The 21,076-nt window shown below is 35.5% G+C and overlaps 1 protein-coding gene across 4 annotated transcripts in view; it reads left to right on the top strand.

Moving 5' to 3' along the window:
* The first annotated feature begins 1,204 nt into the window (after positions 1–1,204).
* The window catches only part of LOC110449221 (prostaglandin E2 receptor EP4 subtype-like), a 67,140-nt gene continuing 47,268 nt past the window's right edge, over positions 1,205–21,076 (top strand). For 2 of the 4 annotated variants that reach the window (XM_021495952.1, XM_021495934.1), the window contains exon 1: positions 1,205–1,532. The gene's annotated coding sequence lies outside the window, so the exon portion shown is untranslated. Of the gene's footprint in view, positions 1,533–18,888; positions 19,020–19,947; positions 19,966–21,076 lie in introns of those variants that run through there. The other 2 variants (XM_021495961.1, XM_021495943.1) reach the window with 2 other exon arrangements.

Here is a 21,076-nt window from a genome sequence, read left to right as displayed (position 1 = left end):
GTGGGTACTATGACCTCGGCTAGTAGTATTGCTTTCAGTGGGTACTATGACCTCGGCTAGTAGTATTGCTTTCAGTGGGTACTATGACCTCGGCTAGTAGTATTGCTTTCAGTGGGTACTATGATCACCGGCTAGTAGTATTGCTTTCAGTGGGTACTATGACCTCTGGCTAGTAGTATTGCTTTCGTAGGATACTATGATCTCCTGCTAGTAATATTGCTTTAGTTTGGTACTATACTATCCGGCTAGTAGTATTACTTTCGAGAGGAGATAGGCGTCCTCCACTCGTGCCTCAGAACTAGATGCCACGTATTTTTCTATGCTAGAAAACAATACTTCAGTATAGTTCTTTTGATCAGTGATTCTTCATTTGTTATTTGGTTACAAAACGGACATGATTCATATCTTTATATCTCGGGTGTAATTTTTATCCTTTTGTTAGTTCTATTAATTAAATTACGTTAATCGTAGATATATTATTATTCTATGTAATATAGAATAGATGATGATGACAGCTAAATTATATGCAGACAAATTCTAGAGTAATTACAATCAAAATCGTTTTATTTAGAACATTATAAAATAATAGAACATTTAAAAACTTTTTTTTTGAAATTTCATTTGAAAACATTTTAATTATTACTCTTCACCTGCTAATGTTTGATACCTACTTAAGTCGAGTAAAATCAATCATTAGTTATACCAGAAACAGTTGATTCAATCCACATCTAAATAATATCAACATTTTCAATGAATAAACCTCCGCAGTCATACCCCCGAAATAGTAAATTATACATACGATTTCATTGCATTATTCACAGATCCCAGAAATGACCTGTGCGCTTAGACAATGGGTGCAGTACGTTTAGTACTCAAGATCTGAGGTCAAACATATTCCATCAGGATTTTTTAAATAACAAAACATCAAACAAGCGAAATCATAGGATACACAAAACATTAAGAAAAGAAATAAAGGAAAATGAAACAATTTGCTGCATTGAGTAACATTCTTGTCGTTCAATAACTGCCTTTGGCTCTGGCGGGGAACGTGTTCTGTTTTTAAATACGTATCTTCAAATGCAATTGTGGTATATTTTACAGTAAATTCTCATCCCAAAATGTATTGACGAAGCGATCAAGTGTTGTGTACGGAAATACAAGCGGATACAGACATTATAATGAGCACATGTGGTCGGTAATCAAGATGTATCAACGCTGGGATGAATAAATAAATGGCATCAAATCAAATAATGTAGGCAATCTGTTGTGTGACGTAGTGGTATCGAAAATCTTTCGGATTACATGCAACATGATAGGACACTCACGTGTCTATACAAAAGCTTGAGGATAGCTAAATACATACATATCGTATCATTCATTCTGACCAAGCGGAACGTTATTGCTGTTGGTTCAAAGACAAGCGTGATACACAACATTGCGGTACGAAAAAGATAATCAAAGATATACCACGCTGAAGATACCACACATGCATACTTTGGATGCTAAACTCCGCATGTTTAAATAGATATGAGGTAAGTAATCAGTGCATATGCAACAGACAAAAACAGTGGAGAGCCGCTGTTAAAATCGACTTTAATGAAAATATTTTAATTGATTCATCTTTAATGAATTTCTTCGTGCATTCTTATGGTGGATGTCGATCAAGCATAAGACGCTTACCCTTGAGGAACACTTGCTCCGGGATCATGAAATGTTCTTAGACTTAAGTTTTTGCTTAGCCAATTATACACGAGATTACTTTTCATGTCGTTATTTTGTTATATCGGGGCATGATATCATTGTACTTTGATAGGGTATCCGTGTAAATATTGCCTTTGCTTAAAACTTGGCCTAGTTTTATCGATTTTGATTAAGAAGTTTGGTTTCATTGATACTTCAGAATTGATGTTTTTTCATCACCTAAAGGTTACACCTTTTTTTAAGAGTATGTATGTATGTCACAAACTATCGAAGACACAGCTTACATGTCTTGATACATAGCATACATTGAATTATATTTACATTTGCGCTGCAACCCACTATATGAACATTACCAGCAGATATGCATTTCATTTGAGCATGATAGCAAACACTATCGTGACGTAACACGTGGTTTTCTTATGACGTCATAGATTAACCTTGTTCATTGACAGTATTGTCGCTTCGCTTCGGATAGTAAAAATGTAAACATATGGATTGAACGGCGTTTTTTTCGTGCCGTATGAACATAAATCGGGAACATCCATAGCGGGCTTTATGCAATATGGATGTAACCGATTAGCGTTCATACCGGCATGAACATTATAAAAAAAAAAACGCCGTTCAATCCCTATATGATAGGTTGACATCAGGTCGTGAGGACAACATTACATTAATATGCATAGATTCAAGCCTCACCTTAGGTACAGAATAAAGGCTGAGTATTGTATTTGGAAAAAGGTTCAATAAGATAAACCAGATACTTAACGATACATTAGGGTTTTCAGAGTTTGGTTTTGAAATTATATTTATTTCCATACTCTTAATATATGTCATTATAAGACAAATCATAAAATGAGTAAGTTATCTTTAATTTTAAGTTCTTGAGAAAACATAGAATGCAGGTTGCTTTCATTTCACACTAGTGAAAGATATTTGACTGTAAATGATATACAATAACATTTTGTAACACATGGGACAAGGTGTAGTCGCGAGCTCAAATTCAGTTATCTAGACGATTTGCCTCAGAGAGATATTCTGCTGAATATTACGTAACATTGATGAGTATTCATTTATTGGTTATAAAATCGAGCGAACTCAACACTTTCTCTTTATCATGAAGCATCAAATAGTAAAAAACATTATTCATTTTGTTTAACCTTTTTCTTGTGAATTAGGAAACAATATGAAACATTTATGTTTTCAAAAAAAGGACTTAAACAATATTAAAACGCAGAAGCTATTTGAAATTAATTTATAAGGGTATCATTTATACAAAGGTTGTTTCTTTAGATCATCATTGTTACAAATTATATATTTTATGTCCTCACTACTGTCATGTACATAACATTTTACTTTTGTCTCCATGTTCGTAATGATAAGGAAATAATAAATCTGTGTATGAATATATGAGATCCCTGTGAAGAGGCGAAGAACACGTTGCTTTTGTAAAAGTATATTAATGTAACCATTCACTGACAAGTAAACGCCATAATGGATAGCGGCCTGGCCAGATCGGCTACCACCATCATCACCATTTCACAATCGAGGTACTGTAGACTCGAACAGTGAACGGTTTATCCCGTGATATTCATCTGTTAGGATTATATTACATGATTTCTATGCATAGATTCTCTAATGAGCCGTTTTATTATGTTTTATTACTCCAGTGTGGTGACAGAAGGCATGGACTGATACAATGTAGCGTTATGTTCCATAATTGATAAATAACCCACTTAGACTCTTGAAATCATAATTCGCCCTGTGACACCATCGAAAGGTTTATTTGCCGTTCTACGTGTATAAAGTTTGATTTTAGGACGCCTTACTAGATAACATGTACTGACTATAAACTTTGTTTTGGAATGAAAAGGCAATTTGATAAAAACGGTTAATTTTAATGCTTGTTTTAATTCAAAACACTTTTTATAAGAAACATTATTTTCGTATGATATAGTCTAGAGAAGCTGCAATAACAAAGGAGGACGCTATTGTTGTCATGTCTCTGTATCACCAACATTGTTATATTGCTGTCATGTCTCTGTATCAACAACATTGTTTGTTATATTGTTGTCATGTCTCTGTATCAACAACATTGTTTGTTATATCGTTGTCATGTCTCTGTATCAACACCATTGTTTGTTATATTGTTGTCATCAACGTAATGACCCTGTATAATATGTCGATTTCAACAATTGATGTAATTTATATTAAATTTAATACACATGTTCATAAAACAGCTGCTATTGTCAATATCGCTCTGTACACATGTTCATATGTGTATAAATGTTGATTTGTCGTGTTTTGACAAATGTTGGATGACAATAATTCCCACCAATCTCGCTCTGTTCATATTCAACGTTTCTTTCAGTAATGCTACATCAGTCTAACTACGTACAAGTTATTGTTTTCTTAACGTTTACCTGGTAATTTAACATTACTCACATTAAATATGAATAAACGAATATTTTTCGTCATCTTTTTTAGATATTGTATCAAATTTTAGCGCTAACAGTTTGAAAGGTTAATTGAACTGGATTTTAAAAAGTACATTTAATAAAGCATTTTTTCGTCTTCAAAGCAAAGATTTTTTTGTATTTTTTCAATCATGTTTGCAAGACAATTTTTGAAAGCATTTAATTGCAATAACCATTTAATTCAACAATTTTAACATAACAGCATGGCAATTGAGAAAAACCATCGCAGCATACCAACGGGAGTATTAATTGTAAGCTGTTATCTCTGTCAAATCATATCTCTTTAAAATCGTAAACTTGTTACTCCAAAATATTAATGTATTACAATGAACTGTTTTACTGTATATTGATTTGTATTTTGTTTCATAGTTTATCATAACGAATTTCATGATTTCAGATTTACTTACGCAAAGCGCTTTATTGATTTGTTTTCTTTAAATTTATAGGTCTATCTAGAAATTTTGTTTATTATCAAAAAACATAAAAACAAAAGTTTAGTGTGGGATTTACATTTTATCAATGGTTCTGGTAATGAAATCAACAATCCCAGTGCAAACTGTTTTTTAAACGTTCTTTTTCTGTAATATCTAACATTTTGATCTTCTGCGACTCATTAGCGTCGATGTATTCGCACTTACTGGAGGGAGTACCTTTGCCAATGACGATCGTCTAAATTTTGAAGAAAAGTGTCACACTTAAACAACCTCTTTTCATGATTTTATTCATTGTGACACCGAGCTTATCTTTACTTACAAGTTGTTATTTATATTTATATATAGAATGCCTTAACGTGTTTACATCCACAGAGAATACTTTCTGTAGCGAGTAAATGGACATGTCACATTTCGCTTTGTCCTCCTCAGCACCAATATATAAACCCGACATCGATGATTATCCCTAATGTGAGGCCTTCAGACTCCTGACATCGTCGTATTAGTGTATCAAGTACGCCCCGTTCATCTCCTTAATTACTTTTTTGTCAGTTATTTGTCGTCGACGACATTTACAGACACAGTAATACAGAGGTGGAAACAAACTTGTTTTTTTTTATTATTGTGTCTTTAAAACTTCAAAATATTTTCAAGGAGGAACATTAATCATCATTGACAACTTGTTAATTTCACATGAATTATATTTGACATACATTGTACACCTGTCATCGAAACCAACGTATTTGGTGCTGCCCGATTTCTTTCTGTCATGTTGCACACCAGAAATGTCATCATTCATTGCAAATCTTCATTTCCTGGCGTTTCTTTTGAACATTGATTTCTACCTTTAAGTGCACCAACGTAAGATTGCATCAATTAGCATTTTGTGATTTATGTTTCTTTTGGCTGGCCTGTTTATAGTGCATTTCCTAATTTATCTCATCACGTGTATACAACTTTGTGTGTGTCCTATAGATCACGCTGGTGGCTCGGCTTGTTTACATTCTTGTTGTCTTGTGTATAAAACCTGTCCTTATACATGTGATTAGGAATATTCTTATATTACAAACAATAATACATGTATTTAATATCTGAAATTATTGTCTCATCGAAGAAGTATGTAGTTAATGGCAATGGGACAGTGGTTTGGTCATGATGGGTTTCATAACATGATTCTGGTATTGACTGATAAAACAATATTGTTCTGGCAGTGACTATTCATACAACATGGTTCTGGTAGTGAATGCTAGTAAAATATTGTTATGGCTGTTCATACAACATAGTTCTGGTAGTGACTGATAGTACAACATTGCTTTGACTGTTCATAAAACATGATTCTGGAAATCAGTGATTGTGCAAAACAATTGTTTCTTGTAGTTACTGATTGGAAAACTGACTTAAATTAAAATATGTTCTGATTGCTTGCACAGTATTGGCTCTGAAACCAAACCATTGCTCTTTTCCTGTGAAAGTGCGCACTGCATATTCTCCAATTTCCTTCAATGTTAGTTGGGGCTATCAGAATCAGCTATCCTGACATGTTGTCTCTCATTTTAGCCTTTTTAAACCTATTCCCTTTGTTCGTGAATAACTTACCAAATCAGTTACTATGCAAAACAAATATTGATATCACAAACAACTGTTCAATAAATGTTTTACTGTTATACAGAATACCAATATTACAGAATGTTATGGATAAACGCATCCAGTAAACCAATAAAATATATAGCAAAGGTTTTCTACCGGGATGATGAAGCTTTTCTGTGAAGCTGAGGACGTCATGTCTGCATTTCCAACTCTGATATTTTAGTATTTACTATCATGATACACAATGTCATGTTCATTGAGACTTTGATTGCTGGTGAGCTCCCAGTTTTGTCTCCAGTTTAGATAGGGTCCATGGAGTCTTCCTTATTGTTGGTCTTTTGTATCGACTGTGAGGGCAAATTTGTCCTTATGTGTTGCCGATGTGGTAAAATTGTTATTTTTATTGTTTTTTTCCTCTGTTTTTGTTTATCGTTGTGTGTTTTTTTTTAATTCTTCTTATTTATCACCTCTAAACCTTTATAAATATGTTTGATAAACATGATGATATAGAGATCTGACGACTCGAATTATATTGCAGGATATTTTGTATTTGAGCGTGTCCCTGGTTTTTATAAAAATGTTATCTAAATGTATTTTGCGTGGAAAATAAATCAGATAAGTTTTTGACTGTTTCCTTCCATGTATTCTGTGATAGATAAACAAACATTACCACACACGACTTTATCAGATGTCACAAATAACAACAACTTTCCGAATGTACATCCGCATGATAAGTGAGTGTTTTTATCCGGCGTAAGATAAGGACGTGCGTGCAGTATATTTTTATCATATACAATTGGTCTTTATTGGCTTACCCTATTTCCTGCAAATCGCTACCAATCACCAATCCGTTTAAAAGTTTATAAAATTCCCCAAAACACGAACATGATTACAATGGCGGACAAAACGACGTCGAGGACGGAAAAAATGACGATATGTTATACAGAGTGAAAATGGCACCAAACGATGTAACTAAAGTAAGATCGAATAGTAAAAATAAATAGTATTTCAAAATATGCACTTGTGGTTATTAAGCTTTAAGCAGAATAAGCCATTGAACATTCACTTTGATAAGCTTTGTTGAGAGTAAGACTAAACTGCCCGCTTGTTGAACAAATTAAAAAAGACGTGAACGTTTACTATCAACATTATTAGATGACATAGGATTAACGTGTAACCGGTTATACGGTCAGAATACCTTCCGATCTAGCGATTAGTGATCAACGATCGGCATGGCAACGCAGTAATTACTGATGATTACCTCCGTGATTACTAAGCTCTCATGTGGTTGCCGTCCGGAAATTCTAGCACGGAACCCGGCTCATGGTCTATGTATCTCCTTGAACCGGTGCCCGATTAAGTAGTGGCAGGAATTGTCGGGATTAAGCATTAATCAATAAAAATATTGACATCAAGGGAAATTTAGAAGAAAAAAAAATACATTTGATATACAGGAGATGGATCATCGATTTCAGCTAATGTCGTTTATATATAAAGTTACTGGTTCAATTAACGGATACCCGAGTTACCATGGTATTGATAAGTAGTGAACATACTCGGTGTGGACCATAGTATCAATTAAACACTTATGATTCTTAATGGGTTACCGTGGTACTGTACAATGCCTAATAAACTCACCTTTTATTAATGCTCCTTTGTGTATCACTATTTTTCAATGAAAACAAATAATGAAATTTATATAAATTTTAACCAATTCAACGGTCGGATATATATCATGTCCGTTAAATCAGGGTTGCATAGATCGTTTAACGGTTCGATGTGTCGTTCTGTCTCCGAAACTTAGATTCCGATTTATCTTTTGATTAAGACATTTGTAGGTCAGTTTCCCTTACCTGAATACATGTAGCTATTGGTCACTAATTGATTCATTGGTCAGTTCTCGAAATAAGGATCAATAGTTGATCCCTTACCTAATAGATTTTATGGTTTGCCTGTCCCTGATACCAGGATACTAATATTACTGAAATAATTTATTTTTAATTTCATTCGAATATCAAATATCCAAAACAGCCCTTCCAAGATACGCAAGTGTATTTTTTGTAATAGTTACTTATGAATACATGTATTTGTGAGAAATATTTTGTAGGCAATAAGTTAATGAGATAAAATTAAACTCCCCCTTACTCGTCACCCGGATTGAAGGTTTGTAAAAATGTTCTCTTGGTTAAAACATTGACAATTTTACAATTATATCACGCTTGAGTTATATATATTCTTTCTGTTTATTTTTTTTCTATTTCATTGTTTTCCCATCTACATGTAGCTTGTGATGTTTACTGGTGTGGAGATATAGAGGAGGACGTGGTAAGGTGTGGAGGTTAGCACACTTACAAAATCAGTTAGTTTTATAAAATCTGTTCAATGCGAAAGTACAATATTTACTGCTCAAAGTTTTGTTTATTGAAGCTGTCATATTGAATGCCGTCAACTTTACAATGCTATAATTACGCTCTCGAATGGACTGATACAAAGAACGAGGTAGATGTTCATTTTCAATTTACATTTGTTAAATCACAAACAGATCGTTTGAGCAAGTTTGTCTATTAACATAAGCCATCTATAAGTCTTCCCCAATGACGTCTGGCATGTAGCCCTGACGCTATTGTGCAAATTTTAAAGTTTAGCAGTTTCGTCAATTAATTGATTCGTCAATTAAAAAAAAAACCAAAAACAAGATTTGCAGTGAAAACTTGATATAATGAGACAGCTGAAAGTTTAACACAAAGAACCTTGAAACTAAAAAGACAAATAAGACTATGGCTTGTATTCATGAAATTGTTCCCATGCTAAAGGTGACGTTCTGTGCTGAAACCAATATTTCTTATTCCGGTGAATAATTAATAAAACTAATCACTTTTTGTGGTCAACATTTTTGAAAGAATTTGACAAACTGTATTCTAATTTAAATGCTCACAATTGACTATCTGACCGTATCATATGATTTGAGCCAGTGACAAAAATGTTGGATTGAGCACAAAATTCATGCTTGATTCATGAATACGGGCCCAGGTTTTCTAAAAGACAGATTATCACTAAAATACAAAGACAAACGTGCCTTTAAAATCGTGATTATGTCGATATAGAGAAACCAAAGTAAGTACAAGTTTAATTGCGCCATAATATGGCCATTTCGTCGAAATAAGGTTCATCAGTGTTATAAAAGATAAAACAATTGAAGGTCCATTTTTGAATCATAAATTTATATTTATATTTGCACTTCCCATTTTCCATTAACTCTATGGAAAGTCAGCCTGCAGTTACTGGACAGTAACTGCAGTCTGCGTTATCTTGTCACGTGACCACGGTTTCCGTGACGTCACCATTTTGATGTAGTCGTTTGGTTCATGCAGACAATGAATGTCCTTACGGACGTCATTCTATTTATCTGTCACCCAGATTGCATTCATATTTGCTATAACTGCAATCTAACATATGTTCTATCCTTAAATGAATACAGCATTAGGACAAATTACTAATATTGTCTGCTCGGCTTTCATGAGAAAGCATACTCCAACATCTGCAGATATCATAGTTAAATAAATAAAAAAAATAAAAAGTCATAAACTTTCCCTTTCTGAATAGGAACACCATAGCTTCCCTTATTTGTCTATAGGAATTGATTCGGTAGTCTAGAGCTTGTTCCGAATATATCATGATATCCATGATAGATATCGACTGTTGAGGGACAATCTTACAGCACAGGGTTTCCGTGATATATATCGACTGTTGGGGGACAATCTTACAGCACAGGGTTTCCGAATAAAAGACCCAGGGGAATTGAAACTATGGACAAGTGTGACGAATAGGGTCAGGCACACTACCTCTATAAAGGGCAGTTACATAAATCGTTCCTGGATGTAAATACGCAATATGCCTGGAAGGGGAAAGACATGGATATGCCTGCTCTTCACTTTACTGGCAAGCTTCCCGGTTGCTCGGTCATTTACTTCCGTTTTCGTGAGTTCACATATAAATTACAAAATGAGTACCACGTATCACAACGTTTTATGACTCAGGGTGTTGTAGGTCTGAATTCGGATGTGACACCGTGATGACCTGCTTCGTCATTTCGGTGGCCCCTGCCTCCGTTGGAAAATAATGCTAGTCTACCCTGCACGACATGTACAGGAGAAGAAGATATTACAATACTGTACACAATAATAATGGCTTCACCTCTTACTCAGAAAATAGAAAAAAATATCAACTGCAAATACGATCTCTTCAGTTTTTGTGAAGGTCATACAGTGTATGGTAGGGTTCCGGATATTTTGGTTACCGTGTAACTTCGTGTCTCTGTCCTTTGTCAAAGAGTACAAACAAGTTGACCTTCGACATGAACATGTATCTCTAACATCTAACTGACCTGCAGGAGATAAGATCGCTAACAAGATCGGGTAACCTGCTGCAACATTGCTGTCAATTTTACATGTGAGGTATATCTTCATCACCAGCGCATTCAGGTTCATATTAAAACCCGTTTTTACTTGATGTATTCAGTGTATCCCGTCGATAAGTACAGTTAACCATATATGTATTGCAATTGGTACCTCTTCACCTTATAGCATATCGCAACATACTTTGTTGTGTGACTCATGCATGTACTTGCACAATACGCTAACTTTGTGTGTTGCACTGTTTTTATGGAAGAGGGGGTCGTTGTTTTTGTAGCAGTATAGCATTAACTCATTCACCCCTAAAATTTCATAATGAACTGTTCCAATCTCAAAGTTGGAAGAGTTAAAAAGTGTCTTCGGGGGTGAATGAGTTAATGCTGTATATAGCTGTGATTCGGTTGATTGTCCAGTTGAATTTCTCGCTTATAACAAATTTACGTTTTTTCCCTGACAAGAGGTGGTATAACAGACAGCAAAATTATACCTGTAGTTGTCTCTGATGTCTAATACGAAATAAGGTTATGAAGAGTATTGCCTTCATTTAAGATGTTTGATGTAAACTGTCCTAATACCTAGAAATGTTCCTTTTTGCTTGATATAAACCTACTCCATATCTACAGTTGCCCATATCATCGTTAATACATTGTATACGTAATGTGTTAGGACAACGAAAATATTGTGTGTACTCCAAACCGATTGGAGAGATTTGTCGTCGCCATAGCCTTCGCTATCATTGCTATGCCGATAACACACAAATTTACATAGTAATAAAACCACAGGACAGTTGGAATACAGCCTCAGAAAGTCTGGAAGCTTGTCTGACAGATATCAGTATCTGGATGAACGCAAACATGCTTAAACTTAATCAGGAAAAGACGGAACTAATCGTCTTTTCCCCAAAGTGTCAGCTCAAGGTTGGTGCCAGAACTATTGAGACTGTTCCAGCTGGTAAAAACCTAGGGGTATACTTTAACAGTTCTCTAAACATGGAGAAACAAGTGAACGCTATTGCCAAATTGTTACTACCAGATCAGGAACATCGGCTGTATTCGGCACTTTCTAACTGCAGATGCATGCAAGATTTTGGTGCATTCACTTGTTACCTCTCGGTTGGATTATGGTAACGCCCTGCTCTGTGGTATATCTGACAAACTAACTAGTCGTCTGCAGAGGGTCCAGAACACTGCAGCACGGCTAGTTACTCGTACTCGAAAGAGAGAGCACATCACACCTGCGCTTTATTCGTTGCACTGGTTACCTGTACGATACAGGTCGCAGTACAAAATTCTGGTATACACATACAAGGCACTGAATGGAACAGCTCCTCAGTACCTACAGGAACTTGTTACCCTGTATCAGCCGTCAAGATCACTGCGGTCGGAGTCAGAATCTTTGTTGTGTGTCCCAAAATCTCGTACTGTGACCTACGGAAACAGATGCTTTGGGAGGGTTTCGGCTACGTTGTGGAATAGCTTACCATCTGCTATTAGGAAGTCGAATACCCTGGCCAAGTTCAAGAGGGACATAAAAACTCACCTCTTCACGTCTGCATTTTAGAATCTTTGCAAAGACGTCATGTAAATACCACCCTTTTATTTGTTCAATTATGTGCACATTGCTTGTTAAATGTATGAAAGTGATTGCAAGCCTTTGTTGTTTGTTTTCACAATTATAACCATTACTATTATCCATATGTTGTAAAGCGCCTTAGAGTAATTTTACAAATTATATAGGGCGCTATATAAATGCTGTATATTATAATTATTATTTATTATAATGTATGACATAAAGGTGTTATGCGGTGTTTCTCACTTGCACCTTCAAATTAAGCGCATCTCGTTGGTCGGAATTTTCAATGACGTTCTGAAAAGCTCAAAATGTTTCCTTTCTAACATATAAATGTATAAATAATACCCGTTTTAGCTTCTTTTACGGGGATTATTCCTTCCGTATGTCTGTATTCTCATGAGAGTTGCCGTAGGAACGGACACAATAAACGACCCTCTTACTCAGATTACACGGCTGGTTTTCTCTTTATTATTACGATGTTATCGTATTTATGAGAGAATACTGTACATATTGACATTTTGTACGTCACTGGGGAATAGATTTGTGACGAGAAAGTCTTGGTATAACGACACCGTATCAGACTCCTTCCTGCTCTTGACTCTAAACAGAATACTGGTATATATCTGATTGGTTAACCTTTTTCGATTGCTTGCTTTGGTTTGAATGGATGTAGCTTCTGGCGCTAACATATTATTCGAGTTGTGTGTATCAGACGTTTGGGATGTTGTAGTAGGAGGTCTTCAATTATGGCGACTACACTATATCTTTAAATAAGTTCACCAACGAGAAGGATTTTAAAGCTAACATACGGCAGTAAAATGTGTTAATTAAAACTCATTTACAAATTGCTTCTATTTATCAATTTCACTTACACTCAGTAAAATAGGCCATTTCTTAATATGGTTAATCGTAGCATATTCATGCCTGCAGAGCAATTGATATTTGATTAATTTGGATCAGAATATAAAAATTGACCCAAAACATTGTACAACACTTTGGTTACCTTCATTGAAATGGTTATTCAAACTTTCAGCACAATCAGTTATATTTCATTTACAAACATTTGCATGTTTTTATCTGAAGAAAAAACGGGGTATTGGAATATTAAATTCCGTTCGTAAGGAACAAAATGTTTATTGCAATGTATATTGTATTTGCTGAGAAATTAAATATCTACCAATCAGAATAATGTTGGATGATACGACATCCCAAAGTTATGCGTAACGAGATATTGATTATTCTACCACGTCTGTGATGTAACGACGGTTTTTATTGGTTAAAAAGAGTGCATTATTGAGCGATATACCATGCGCGTGACAATAACCAATGCACGTGAAATAGTACGCACGCATGCTGTTCCAACAACCTCCCCGTATTTTATCATGAATTAACAAAAATAGCATTACTTTCAGGCAGGATCAAAATATTTGACAGGCCTGCCATTCAAAAGATTACACGGATCTATAGACCTAAAGTATGTGGGTCGGTGCAGTAAAAATGGTCTATTAATTATTGACATTTAAAATGTACAGGTATGAAGACAAAATGGTAAATAATTAATCACTTCTGTTTTTACTCCACTGGGTAGTGCCGTACATTTCACGATGTGTGCAGTGTTTGTATGTACTGTCAAGCGTTGATTTCATGTTTTGACGAACGATGTCGATAGAATGCCAATATTTGATTGATTGAAATAAACAGCGTATCTGACGTCACACGTGTTCATCTAGTCTTCTTGTACTTTTTCAAGGGTATCCGTATAGATCTGCCTTTGCTCTTTAAAATATTACCTTTGTTTGATTGACCTCGAGTTTGAATTATGATTATGTTGACGCTTCGGTGTCTATACAGTGTACATACCGTGTGTGAAGAATGATGTTGCAAAAAGTAGCATCGGTCTGAACAGTGGTTGCAAAACACAGCTGTTCGGTGAAGTCGGTGAAGGTTAAGGTCGCGTCATGATCAGCCGGTCAGCGACTTTCCATCACGTCATGGCAACCAACTAACTATGCAAACTCATGTCATGCTTATCGTATGATGTTGTATCACTGGCACTTCCAAGAAAATCCGCTTGATATCGGTACGATGATGATGGTTTTAGAAGTAAACGCAATCCGGGAATCCCCACCCTACGCACTGAGAAATGTTGGCGCGACATTGAGCAAGTTAAAACGAGGCAACACGATCACGTGATAAATCTTGCACGCGCAAAAGAACAGCGTCTAATTTGCATATCGAGTTATCTAGGTCATGTCTCCTTATAAGACAGCAAAACTTTACAATTAGTTTTATTCATATTTGCTATAACTGCAATTTGACAGACGTTCAGTCCTTAAACTTCAACATCAGCAGCTGTCATAGTTAAATAGATATTTTTTTATTCATGAACTTTACCTTTCTGAATAGGAATACCATAGCTTCCCTTAGTTGTCAATAGCAATTGATTCGGTAGTCTAGAGCTTGTTCCGAATATATCATGATATCCTTGATAGGTATCGACTGTTGACGGACAAACTTATAACACAGCGTTTATAAATAAAAGACGCAGGTGAATTAAAAATATGGTCAAGTGTGACGGATAGAGTCAGGCACACTACCTCTATAAAGGACAATACGCATTATGCCTGGAAGGTGACAGACACGGATACGCCTGCTCTTTCACTTTACTGGCAAGCCTCCCGGTTGCTCGGTCATTTACTTTTGATTTATTTAACTGCCTCTGAATAATGTTATATTGTCCAATCCTGCATCCGTTTTCTGTGAGTTCACATATAAATTACAAAATGAGTACCAAAGTATCACAACGTTTTATGACTCGGGGTGTGGTAGGTCTGAGTTCGGATTTGACACCGTGATGACCTGCTTCGCCATTTCGGTGGCCCCTGCCTCAGTTTGAAAATAATGCAAGTCTACCCTGCACAACATGTACAGGAGAGGAAGATGTTACAATACTGTACACAATAATAATGGCTTCACCTCTTAATCAGAAAAAATAATAAAATATCAACTGCAAAACTGATCTCTCGGATATTTTGGTTACCGTGTAACTCCGTGCCTCTGTCCCTTGTCAAAGAGTACACACACATAAAGTTGACCTTCGACTGTATTTATTTATTTTAGTCCGATCCTGCTACTTTGGCACAACATAACCTGTCTATCGTTTCAATGTACAACATACATGAGGATGTAGTTTTTGGCCTAAGTTGTATTTTCACAAACATGAACATGTATCTCTAACATCTAACAGACCTGCAGGAGATAAGATCGCTAACAAGATCGGGTAACCTGCTGCAAAATTACTGTCAATTTTACATGTGAGGCATATCTTCATCACCAAAGCATTCAGGTTCATATTAAAACCCGTTTTTACTTGGTGTAATCAGTGTATCCCGTCGATAAGTACAGTTAACCATATATGTATTGCAATTGGTACCTCTACCTATTGCATAACGCAACATACTTTGTTGTGTGACTCATGCACGTACATGCACAATACGCTAACTTTGTGTTTTACACTGCTTTGATGAAATAGGTGGTCCTTGTTTTTGTAGCAGCATAGCATTAACTCATTCACCCCTGAAATTTCAAATGTGTCAATAGGGGTGAATGGGTTAATGCTGTATGGCTGTGATTCGGTTGATTGTCCAGGTGAATTTCTCGCTTATAACAAATTTACGTTTTTTCCCTGACAAGAGGTGGTATCACAGACAGCAAACTTATATTATACCTGTAGTTGTCTCTGATGTCTGATACGAAATAACGTTATGAAGAGTATTGCCTACATTTAAACATTTAATATGTTTGATGTAAACTGTCCTAATACCTAGAAATGTTCCTTAATGCTTGATATAAACCTACTACATATCTACAGTTGGCCATATGATCGTTTATACAAAATTACAAAATAAAGAAAAACCCTACATGTATACATAATGTATGACATAAACTTTGTATACGGTGTTTCTCACTTGCACCTTCAAATTAAGGGCATCCCGTTGGTCGGAATTTTCCATGACGTTCTGAAAAGCTCAAAATGTTTCCTTTCTAACATATAAATGTATAAATTGTCAATTTTACTCGTGTAATCTGAGTAAGAGGGTCGTTTATTGTGTCCGTTCCTACGGCAACTCTCATGAGAATACAGACATACGGAAGGAATAATCCCCATAAAAGAAGTTAAAACGGGTATTATTCCTTCCGTATGTCTGTATTCTCATGAGAGTTGCCGTAGGAACGGACACAATAAACGACCCTCTTACTCAGATAACACGGCTGGTTTTCTCTTTATTATTACGAGGTTATCGTATATATGAGAGAATACTGTACATATTGACATTTTGTACGTCACTGGGGAATAGATTTGTGACGAGAAAGTCTTGGTATAACGACACCGTATCATACTCTTCGCTGCTCTTGACTCTAAACAGACTACCGGTATATATATACGATTGGCTATCTTTTAACGATTGCTTGCGTTTGTTTGAATGGATGTCACTTCTGGCGCTAACATTTATTCGCGTTGTGTGTTGATAGACGTTTTGCGCGGCTGTTAAGGCGGGCGTCTTCAATTATCGCGAGTACAATATATCTTTAGATAAGTTCACCAACGAGAAAGGATGTTTTTAAAGTTAACATACTGCAGTAAAATGTGTTAATTAAAAACTCATTTACAGATTGCTTCTATACGTTCTATCTATTAATTTCATTCACTTTACTCAGTGAAATAAGCCATATCCTAATATGGTTAATCGTTGCATATTCATGTTTGCAGAGCAATTGACAAAATATCAATTTGGATCAGAATATAAAAATTGACCCAAGTGCATTTTGTACCACACTTTATTTTCCTTATCTGAAATTGATATTCAAACTTTCAGCCCAATGCTGTAAATGTTTAGTGTTACAATTTACCTAATGCTAGTGTCAACACTATTTATAGTAATTACCTATGCTTGATGTTGTAACTACATCACAGTCTCAATACCTATAGACAAATGTTTACACATTTTGATATATTAAATGTGTAATAATTCTTAATAATGATTGCTTTATCAAAAACTTTCGACTTAATTGATAACCACATTTTCCTCGGTATATTTTACTACAGCAGATATTTATTAAGCCATATGTCAAATGATTTATTGGAATATATCACCCAACATAAAAATGTATATACAGCTACTGTATAATATGATCTGTTATGGAAAAACCTCTGCTGAATCGTTTTCAGCAAAACAAACTATTTCTGTAAAAACGATAGTGTACCACTCTAAACAGGTGAAAAACGATTATAATAGTTTGTATTATAAGCGAATGTGTGTCATATGTCAGAATTTATTTACGTTTTTCTGGCATTGATGTATCGATGAAGTTTTGTATATTTCTAGCGTTATCGTCACGTAAACTTTTTGTAGCTGTAATAGTTTCTACAGATATATAATAGGAACCTTCCTATGATACGGATGTATCTGGTGTCACGTGCACTGGACCATTGAATGAGTTTACAGGATGACTACTACCTTTACTTTAACCTCGGTACCAGTCCAATTGAGTCAACGCTACTCTCGGTATCAGACATGTTGAGACAAAAGTATGATTTTAACCTCTACACCAAACCTTTAGCGACAAAGGCTATGTTACAACTTAGGCATTAACACAGAAACCAGTCCTTGAGGGAGGCGTTTATTGTTAACTTTACCCAATGGAGACGACTGTAACGACAACTATGACGTCAATACCAGTCCTGTTGTGACGTCAGTCCTGATGTTCAAACACGTGTCCTGACATGATATCAGTTCTTTACATAAATAGGTCTAGACATCAGTCGTGTATATTCTTATATATCAAATATCTAGATATATCATAGTAGGCATTAGTCGTGTATATTCTTATATATCAAATATCTAGATATATCATAGCAGACATCATTCCTGAAGAGGTATCGGTCTTTTATAAAGAGTTCTGAAGCCAGCAGATCTGTGTAGATATTAGTCTTGTATGGACATCAGTTTTTTAGTAGACACCATTCCTATTGGGACATTACTCCTGTTTGGACATTAGTCATATGGATAGTTCCTTTATGTAGACATCAGATTTGAGTAGAAATCAGATTTGTGTAGACATCATATTTGTGTAGACATCGTATTGTTGTGGGCATCAGCCCTGTAGAGAGTCTATAAAGACATCAGTTTGGTTTTGTTCCAGTCTGCAGTCCTAGTGACATCAGATCCGTGATGACAAAGGTTTTGTAGAGAAATCACTCCTGTTCAGGCATCAGTCGCACGGTGACACATGACGTGTGTGATTTACCATACACTAGTTTAGCTTCATCCAGCCTGCAAAAATACTCAAGCCGTCATCGTGACATTAATTAAACACGGTTGTACTTTATTTAATATTAAGAGCACATATCAAGCTGAAGAGCGTCTGTTGACTTTTCTGAACTTGTATGTTAGATTACCCTCGGCGTATTCCAAACGTTTTTCGAGATAGAAATAATTTCATTGGTTTCATCACCCGTGCATAAAGCTATAAAGTCACTATCTGGCATTGTAGCTCTCTGGTGAGTACTAATTGCAGTGCGCTATTCCATGGTTGTGATCGTTCAGAGATAGGCTCAAAGCTAGCACTTGGTCTTTGTATCGATACAAACAACTCGCCGGGAGCATTGGACAATGGCGGATTAATCATAGATAACTGACAAGGAAATTAAGACAAGTTTAAATCATCAACAATGTCTGACAGGAGGATGGGAACCGTTTCCCAACATGCCGGATTTGCCGTTCACACTATTGGAATGGTTGACGGTGATTATGATCTATCTAACTAAACCGGAAGCTCTGGTAAGTAAAAATGTTGTACACAAATCTTATTTTTTGCATCATCTTGAAATAATTGTATCTCATATGAACTCATCAACAAAAATAGTTCTTACCACGATTACTCAAACATATAAATCATTTCGGCGCCCTACGGCATTTTCGTATTAATCATTAAGTCATGATTTCAAGAAAAAGTCGCAAGTACAAAATGAACGTTTTTGTTGAGCCTACAATGCGAATAATGGAAATTTTGATAGAAACATCTAAATACAAATATACCAAATAACTAGGGCCCTCATACTCGTCATTTGAAATCAAACCGAACTGTTACTCTGGAAAACCTTATGCTGTAAATGCAAATGAATTCATCTTGAAATTCTACGTTGAGTAACTCTTCATCAGAGCTTTTAAAGTTCATTTGTATGGCATATCTCCCTAGTGTAACATCACTAAAACCTCTACATGACAGGCGTGGTTTTTTCTTTACCTGACAGACATACCACATGCCGTTATCTAATCATTATATTGAAAGCTCATTAATTTTGACGGGCAAAACTGTTACCATTTTTGATAGAATTGCAATGCTCTAAATGAAATAAGGATAAACAAGTACGCAAGATAATACAAAAGTCCGCAGCATTTAACGAACCTAAAAGATTTGAAGGACTTTCAGATCATTATACCATGCATTTCGTGCTTAAGACTGAATTATTTTCCTGTTTTTCATTACAACACCAGTAAACTCTAGTTTAAGTTCTATAACTGACGTAGAATCCGTTCTAATTCTATGCAAAATGAAGCTAATGTGTTGACGTTTCGTACACATAGGATGCTCATTACGATATTCTCAGCGTAAACCCAACCTAGATGAACATGTTTATCTATTAACCAGGCTGAACTATACGGAATACAAGATCAATCGCCCCCTCCCTCCGCCTGCCAGGACTTCAGGATCTTGTCTAGTTCTGTTAGTATCTTATCGCTGCGATGTTGTATCAGGCAGCATACAAATACACCAGCAACTGAGAATAGCTGTCAGATCTACGTCATGGTTAGTGAGTTCTGGAATCTCCGTGCCGTTATGATGTTTACTTTCTGATTAGATTTAAAATCCGGATTTAAATCGCAAAGCTGTAAAATCTTCACCATTTTTTCATATGGCTGTCGTGGTTCCGTGATTTAAAATCAGATAGTCACAGAGTATATGCAAGTCGCACTTATGAAAATGATAATGATCGTCGAAAGAATTCAAAAGTAGAAGTTTAAAAGAAATATAATTTGTTTCTTATCCATACCGCCCAATGATAGTATGTTTACTTCTTGTATTTTTGCAATATAGATAAAATCAATAACGTCTGCATGTCGTATTACATCAAAAACCTCTGAACTGATAATGTATTTATATACATAATGAGGTTGTTAACAATATAATAATTCCCATTAATAATATCACGAGAATACGAAAGTGTACCACCAGTTGATGTCTATAACATGTTTGAGAAAATCGTATTCGGGGCAAGCTCTTGGTTACCGAATTCTAAAGCTAAATGTAAACACCGTACAGTGTAGGCTGGTGAAGCAGGGATATTACTATAAAGATAGGGAAAGTTCACTATCAGAAAATCGAAAGCTAATGCGTCCTCAATTTAGATCATCACAATGTTAATGATTGCGTCAATGGCAGATTAAACTAGGGTTTCTGTATCGAAAGAAAACATTTGAGAACGTTATTATCCCAGTGTTGATCACAAAAGATTTGTTCTGCTAATGAATTCAGTTGTAGTTTCTACTTAACCTTGGCCACACACGCTGTAAATGTTATGCGAACCATTCTGTTTCGTCACGCTTAGACTTGCGAACAATTTTATGCAATTATTCCCACTCTGCCGACATGACCTTTCTCCTCTTATTTCAAAATTATATTGATTGACATCTCAAATAATTGATCAAACAATACCCAGTGTGTACAGACTGCAATGTCTATATTGGTATACGTCAGGTTTGCTGACGTTGCACCAGGTTTGATAATATCTGTTCATGGTTTAGGTATTGATGTACATTGTTTGTCTAATGGTTTT

Source organism: Mizuhopecten yessoensis, unplaced genomic scaffold (genome assembly GCF_002113885.1).
Source record: "Mizuhopecten yessoensis strain PY_sf001 unplaced genomic scaffold, ASM211388v2 scaffold431, whole genome shotgun sequence".
NCBI lineage: Eukaryota > Metazoa > Mollusca > Bivalvia > Pectinida > Pectinidae > Mizuhopecten > Mizuhopecten yessoensis.
The sequence above is the reverse complement of the archived record's forward strand: the minus strand, read 5'-3'. Positions and strand labels throughout refer to the sequence as shown.